The sequence below is a fragment of the Ambystoma mexicanum genome, chromosome 2q (genome assembly GCF_040938575.1).
Source record: "Ambystoma mexicanum isolate Mex_15411 chromosome 2q, UKY_AmexF1_1, whole genome shotgun sequence".
Classification (NCBI taxonomy): Eukaryota; Metazoa; Chordata; class Amphibia; order Caudata; family Ambystomatidae; genus Ambystoma; species Ambystoma mexicanum.
In genome coordinates, this window is record NC_090924.1 from 692,765,901 (window position 1) to 692,773,400 (window position 7,500).

The 7,500-nt window shown below is 55.7% G+C and overlaps 4 non-coding genes across 4 annotated transcripts in view; all 4 read left to right on the plus strand.

Moving 5' to 3' along the window:
* TRNAL-UAA (transfer RNA leucine (anticodon UAA)) overlaps window positions 1–9 on the plus strand; it is a 71-nt gene extending 62 nt beyond the window's left edge. Inside the window, exon 1 of the tRNA in view lies at window positions 1–9. This exon is cut by the window's left edge and continues 62 nt beyond it. This is a non-coding gene — a tRNA (tRNA-Leu).
* A 2,086-nt stretch (window positions 10–2,095) lies between these two features.
* On the plus strand, window positions 2,096–2,207 carry TRNAL-CAA (transfer RNA leucine (anticodon CAA)). Its single transcript has 2 exons — window positions 2,096–2,133; window positions 2,162–2,207. It is a non-coding gene; the product is annotated as a tRNA-Leu (tRNA).
* Window positions 2,208–3,521: 1,314 nt separating this feature from the next.
* TRNAV-AAC (transfer RNA valine (anticodon AAC)) lies at window positions 3,522–3,594 on the plus strand. The gene has a single exon. It is a non-coding gene; the product is annotated as a tRNA-Val (tRNA).
* A 1,739-nt stretch (window positions 3,595–5,333) lies between these two features.
* On the plus strand, window positions 5,334–5,406 carry TRNAV-AAC (transfer RNA valine (anticodon AAC)). Its single transcript has one exon. It is a non-coding gene; the product is annotated as a tRNA-Val (tRNA).
* The last annotated feature ends 2,094 nt before the right edge of the window (window positions 5,407–7,500 follow it).

Genomic DNA, 7,500 nt, shown 5'->3' on the forward strand with positions numbered 1-7,500 from the left:
GCAGAAACATGGTGCTGGTTTCTTTTTATTTCCACAATGTCAATCGGACGCATTTGACCGCATGCAGGTTTCGACAGGTATGGACAGGCCGGCACTACGCCATGAGTGATCTGAGGCCAGCCCTTATTTGCACCCTGCAAACTGTCAACTGGCTCCATCAGTGGGCGTTTCTTGCCATCCATGGGTCCTTAAGTGAGTGTTTGGGTACTTTTGATGCAGAGATCGGGGCATGAAAACCGGCGCTGGCACCTGGCGACATTGGGTACTGAAGAATCTTTCCCAGTCCTGCCCATAGCTGTCAGGTGACTGAGTGGTCTATGGCACCAGGCTCAAGAGGCGCAGCTCTTCCCTGCATCTGGGTGTTCTGGTCTCCGATTGGAGGCGGGGGTTCAAATCCCACTCCTGACAAGCCGGGCTCATTTTTTTGAGCACATTTCAGAGTGTAAGGCTTGCGGAAAACCTTGTGGGGGCCCCCGAATGCAGCGCCCGGCAATCCTCCCTGTTCTCTTCTGCTGCCTTGCAACTGGAGCTGTCTGCCAGAGACCCCGCAGGCACACCTGCCCTTAAACCCCCACTGGCCCACGGCTGCAAAACCCGCATTTTCTAGTGGCTGGCTTGGTGGCATATGTCACTGAGCCCAGTCTACTCAGGAAGTGAAAAAAGTCCCCTTCACAGTTGGAGAAAGTGCTCTCCTGCCACCTGTCGGTCGTTGAAGGCACCACACCTCAGCAAAATAAAAATAAAAAAACAGACATGCTCAGTCCAGGGGGCTGTAAAGGTATTTACATAGCAAGGACAGAGAGGCTGTTGGGAGATGACAGAAGCCATGCTGCCCCAGAGTTCTCTTCTGAAATTCGGAGGAATCCAGAGGTTGGAGCGGGCTGAGGGAGTGCGCCTTCTTGCCTCTGTCGGCTTTCAAGACACATCCTCCTGCTGGGAAGCTGCCCACCCTGAGCAGCACAGGTTTGCGCTCTAGGCCGGTCGGCCACATATATCTTGCCTGATCGAGCCTGATCGAGCCCGATCGAGCGGCAGCAGATGGCCTTTGGCCAGCGAAGGCTGCCGTTCTTCTTCTTGTTTCTCTGCTTGAGAGGCAGCTCAGTCCTCTGCGCTTGCGCCAGGGGCAGGCCACGTGACACGCAGGGGTCAGGCCGTGGAGCGACTGGGGCATGGCGCCAAGTGAGGTAAGCAGACCACCCCCCCCCTCACTGCTCTCTGCATGTGGTTGCTCGTTGGTCTAGGGGTATGATTCTCGCTTAGGGTGCGAGAGGTCCCGGACGAGCCCTTTTTTTTGGAGCGCCGAAAACAAAAAACAGAGAGTCCCCAATTCCCCCCCAAAAATAGTTTGTGCGTGACTGTATCTGGTTCGATGCCCGTCGCCAATGGTTGGCTGCTTTTAAGCCCATGGCCCAAGAGGCAGTGTTGGAAATTCCCCCTCCTTTGTAATGATGCGCTGGCGGCGAGCTGATGTATAAAGGTTTGGACATGCCTTCTGGGTGGGGACTGCCGTGGCTCGCGCCACTGTTGCATCCAGCTTGGTCTTTTGTATATGTCTGCAGCCTGTGTGTGAGGTGCTGTGTGTGCTGCCATGTAGGTCCGGCGCAGGCTTGCGCCAAACTTTCACGTTGGTGTGTGCCACCTGGCAGGTACCAGCGGGCCCCATGAGACATCAGTGCCACAAAGCCTTTCAACTGAAAACTGCCCCAGCACACGAGAGCGCAGCCTACCTGAGCTGTTTCTGTAGTGTAGTGGTTATCACATTCGCCAAACACGCCAAAGGTCCCCGGTTCGAGACCGGGCAGAAACATGGTGCTGGTTTCTTTTTATTTCCACAATGTCAATCGGACACATTTGACCGCATGCAGGTTTCGACAGGTATGGACAGGCCGGCACTACGCCATGAGTGATCTGAGGCCAGCCCTTATTTGCACCCTGCAAACTGTCCACTGGCTCCATCAGTGGGCGTTTCCTGCCATCCCTGGGTCCTTAAGTGAGTGTTTGGGTACTTTTGATGCAGAGATCGGGGCATGAAAACCGGCGCTGGCACCTGGCGACATTGGGTACTGAAGAATCTTTCCCAATCCTGCCCATAGCTGTCAGGGTGGCCGAGTGGTCTAAGGCGCCAGACTCAAGAGGCGCAGCTCTTCCCTGCATCTGGGTGTTCTGGTCTCCGATTGGAGGCGTGGGTTCAAATCCCACTCCTGACAAGCCGGGCTCATTTTTTTGAGCACATTTCAGAGTGTAAGGCTTGCCGAAAACCTCGTGAGGGCCCCCGAATGCAGCGCCCGGCAAGCCTCCCTGTTCTCTTCTGCTGCCTTGCAACTGGAGCTGTCTGCCAGAGACGCTGGAGCCACACCTGCCCTTAAACCCCCACTGGCCCACGGCTGCAAAACCCGCATTTTCTAGTGGCTGGCTTGGTGGCATATGCCACTGAGCCCAGTCTACTCAGAAAGTGAAAAAAGTCCCCTTCACAGTTGGAGAAAGTGCTCTCCTGCCATCTGTCGGTCGTTGAAGGCACCACACCTCAGCAAAATAAAAATAAAAAAACAGACATGCTCAGTCCGGGGGACATAGCAAGAACAGAGAGGCTGTTGGGAGATGACAGAAGCCATGCTGCCCCAGAGTTCTCTTCTGAAATTCGCAGGAATCCAGAGGTTGGAGCGGGCTGAGGGAGTGCGCCTTCTTGCCTCTGTCGGCTTTCAAGACACATCCTCCTGCTGGGAAGCTGCCCACCCTGAGCAGCACAGGTTTGCGCTCTAGGCCGGTCGGCCACATATATCTCGCCTGATCGAGCCTGATCGAGCCCGATCGAGCGGCAGCAGATGGCCTTTGGCCAGCGAAGGCTGCCGCTCTTCTTCTTGTTTCTCTGCTTGAGAGGCAGCTCAGTCCTCTGCGCTTGCGCCAGGGGCAGGCCACGTGACACGCAGGGGTCAGGCCGTGGAGCGACTGGGGCATGGCGCCAAGTGAGGTAAGCAGACCACCCCCATCCCCCTCACTGCTCTCTGCATGCGGTGGCTCGTTGGTCTAGGGGTATGATTCTCGCTTAGGGTGCGAGAGATCCCGGACGAGCCCTTTTTTTTGGAGCGCCGAAAACAAAAAACACAGAGTCCCCAATTCCCCCCCAAAAATAGTTTGTGCGTGACCGTATCTGGTTCGATGCCCGTCGCCAATGGTTGGCTGCTTTTAAGCCCATGGCCCAAGAGGCAGTGTTGGAAATTCCCCCTCCTTTGTAATGATGCGCTGGCGGCGAGCTGATGTATAAAGGTTTGGACATGCCTTCTGGGTGGGGACTGCCATGGCTCGCGCCACTGTTGCATCCAGCTTGGTCTTTTGTATGTGTCTGCAGCCTGTGTGTGAGGTGCTGTGAGTGCTGACATGTAGGTCCGGCGCAGGCTTGCGCCAAACTTTCACGTTGGTGTGTGCCACCTGGCAGGTACCAGCGGGCCCCATGAGACATCAGTGCCACAAAGCCTTTCAACTGAAAGCTGTCCCAGCACACTAGAGCGCAGCCTACCAGAGCTGTTTCTGTAGTGTAGTGGTTATCACATTCGCCTAACACGCGAAAGGTCCCCGGTTCGAGACCGGGCAGAAACATGGTGCTGGTTTCTTTTTCTTTCCACAATGTCAATCGGACACATTTGACCGCATGCAGGTTTCGACAGGTATGGACAGGCCGGCACTACGCCATGAGTGATCTGAGGCCAGCCCATATTTGCACCCTGCAAACTGTCCACTGGCTCCATCAGTGGGCGTTTCCTGCCATCCCTGGGTCCTTAAGTGAGTGTTTGGATACTTTTGCTCCAGAGATCGGGGCATGAAAACTGACGCTGGCACCTGGCGACATTGGGTACTGAAGAATCTTTCCCAGTTCTGCCCATGGCTGTCAGAGTGGCCGAGTGGTCTAAGGCGCCAGACTCAAGAGGCGCAGCTCTTCCCTGCCTCTGGGTGTGCTGGTCTCCGATTGGAGGCGTGGGTTCAAATCCCACTCCTGACATGCCGGGCTCATTTTTTTTAGCACATTTCAGAGTGTAAGGCTTGCGGAAAACCTCGTGGGGGCCCCCAAATGCAGCGCCCGGCAAGCCTCCCTGTTCTCTTCTGCTGCCTTGCAACTGGAGCTGTCTGCCAGAGACGCCGCAGGCACACCTGCCCTTAAACCCCCACTGGCCCACGGCTGCAAAACCCGCATTTTCTAGTGGCTGGCATGGTGGCATATGTCACTGAGCCCAGTCTACTCAGGAAGTGAAAAAAGTCCCCTTCACAGTTGGAGAAAGTGCTCTCCTGCCACCTGTCGGTCGTTGAAGGCACCACACCTCAGCAAAATAAAAATAAAAAAACAGACATGCTCAGTCCAGGGGGCTGTAAAGGTATTTACATAGCAAGGACAGAGAGGCTGTTGGGAGATGACAGAAGCCATGCTGCCCCAAAGTTCTCTTCTGAAATTCAGAGGAATCCAGAGGTTGGAGCGGGCTGAGGGAGTGCACCTTCTTGCCTCTGTCGGCTTTCAAGACACATCCTCCTGCTGGGAAGCTGCCCACCCTGAGCAGCACAGGTTTGCGCTCTAGGCCGGTCGGCCACATATATCTCGCCTGATCTCGCCTGATCGAGCCCGATCGAGCGGCAGCAGATGGCCTTTGGCCAGCGAAGGCTGCCGCTCTTCTTCTTGTTTCTCTGCTTGAGAGGCAGCTCAGTCCTCTGCGCTTGCGCCAGGGACAGGCCACGTGACACGCAGGGGTCAGGCGGTGGAGCGACTGGGGCATGGCGCCAAGTGAGGTAAGCAGACCACCCCCCCCCCCTACTGCTCTTTGCATGTGGTGGCTCGTTGGTCTAGGGGTATGATTCTCTCTTAGGGTGCGAGAGGTCCCGGGTGCAAATCCCAGACGATCCCTTTTTTTTGGAGCGCCGATAACAAAAAACACAGAGTCCCCAATTCCCCCCCAAAAATAGTTTGTGCGTGACCGTATCTGGTTCGATGCCCGTCGCCAATGGTTGGCTGCTTTTAAGCCCATGGCCCAAGAGGCAGTGTTGGAAATTCCCCCTCCTTTGTAATGATGCGCTGGCGGCGAGCTGATGTATAAAGGTTTGGACATGCCTTCTGGGTGGGGACTGCCGTGGCTCGCGCCACTGTTGCATCCAGCTTGGTGTTTTGTATGTGTCTGCAGCCTGTGTGTGAGGTGCTGTGAGTGCTGCCATGTAGGTCCGGCGCAGGCTTGCGCCAAACTTTCACGTTGGTGTGTGCCACCTGGCAGGCACCAGCGGGCCCATGAGACATCAGTGCCACAAAGCCTTTCAACTGAAAGCTGTCCAAGCACACTAGAGCGCAGCTTATCAAAGCTGTTTCTGTAGTGTAGTGGTTATCACATTCGCCTAACACGCGAAAGGTCCCCGGTTCGAGACCGGGCAGAAACATGGTGCTGGTTTCTTTTTATTTCCACAATGTCAATCGGACGCATTTGACCGCATGCAGGTTTCGACAGGTATGGACAGGCCGGCACTACGCCATGAGTGATCTGAGGGCAGCCCTTATTTGCACCCTGCAAACTGTCAACTGGCTCCATCAGTGGGCGTTTCTTGCCATCCCTGGGTCCTTAAGTGAGTGTTTGGGTACTTTTGATGCAGAGATCGGGGCATGAAAACCGGCGCTGGCACCTGGCGACATTGGGTACTGAAGAATCTTTCCCAGTCCTGCCCATAGCTGTCAGGTGGCCGAGTGGTCTAAGGCACCAGACTCAAGAGGCGCAGCTCTTCCCTGCATCTGGGTGTTCTGGTCTCCGATTGGAGGCGGGGGTTCAAATCCCACCCCTGACAAGCCGGGCTCATTTTTTTGAGCACATTTCAGAGTGTAAGGCTTGCGGAAAACCTTGTGGGGGCCCCCGAATGCAGCGCCCGGCAAGCCTCCCTGTTCTCTTCTGCTGCCTTGCAACTGGAGCTGTCTGCCAGAGACCCCGCAGGCACACCTGCCCTTAAACCCCCACTGGCCCACGGCTGCAAAACCCGCATTTTCTAGTGGCTGGCTTGGTGGCATATGTCACTGAGCCCAGTCTACTCAGGAAGTGAAAAAAGTCCCCTTCACAATTGGAGAAAGTGCTCTCCTGCCACCTGTCGGTCGTTGAAGGCACCACACCTCAGCAAAATAAAAATAAAAAAACAGACATGCTCAGTCCAGGGGGCTGTAAAGGTATTTACATAGCAAGGACAGAGAGGCTGTTGGGAGATGACAGAAGCCATGCTGCCCCAGAGTTCTCTTCTGAAATTCGGAGGAATCCAGAGGTTGGAGCGGGCTGAGGGAGTGCGCCTTCTTGCCTCTGTCGGCTTTCAAGACACATCCTCCTGCTGGGAAGCTGCCCACCCTGAGCAGCACAGGTTTGCGCTCTAGGCCGGTCGGCCACATATATCTTGCCTGATCGAGCCTGATCGAGCCCGATCGAGCGGCAGCAGATGGCCTTTGGCCAGCGAAGGCTGCCGCTCTTCTTCTTGTTTCTCTGCTTGAGAGGCAGCTCAGTCCTCTGCGCTTGCGCCAGGGGCAGGCCACGTGACACGCAGGGGTCAGGCCGTGGAGCGACTGGGGCATGGCGCCAAGTGAGGTAAGCAGACCACCCCCCCCCCCACCTCACTGCTCTCTGCATGTGGTTGCTCGTTGGTCTAGGGGTATGATTCTCGCTTAGGGTGCGAGAGGTCCCGGGTTCGAATCGCGGACGAGCCCTTTTTTTTGGAGCGCCGAAAACAAAAAACACAGAGTCCCCAATTCCCCCCCAAAAATAGTTTGTGCGTGACTGTATCTGGTTCAATGCCCGTCGCCAATGGTTGGCTGCTTTTAAGCCCATGGCCCAAGAGGCAGTGTTGGAAATTCCCCCTCCTTTGTAATGATGCGCTGGCGGCGAGCTGATGTATAAAGGTTTGGACATGCCTTCTGGGTGGGGACTGCCATTGCTCGCGCCACTGTTGCATCCAGCTTGTTCTTTTGTATATGTCTGCAGCCTGTGTGTGAGGTGCTGTGTGTGCTGCCATGTAGGTCCGGCGCAGGCTTGCGCCAAACTTTCACGTTGGTGTGTGCCACCTGGCAGGTACCAGCGGGCCCCATGAGACATCAGTGCCACAAAGCCTTTCAACTGAAAACTGTCCCAGCACACGAGAGCGCAGCCTACCTGAGCTGTTTCTGTAGTGTAGTGGTTATCACATTCGCCAAAGGTCCCCGGTTCGAGACCGGGCAGAAACATGGTGCTGGTTTCTTTTTATTTCCACAATGTCAATCGGACACATTTGACCGCATGCAGGTTTCGACAGGTATGGACAGGCCGGCACTACGCCATGAGTGATCTGAGGCCAGCCCTTATTTGCACCCTGCAAACTGTCCACTGGCTCCATCAGTGGGCGTTTCCTGCCATCCCTGGGTCCTTAAGTGAGTGTTTGGGTACTTTTGATGCAGAGATCGGGGCATGAAAACCGGCGCTGGCACCTGGCGACATTGGGTACTGAAGAATCTTTCCCAATCCTGCCCATAGC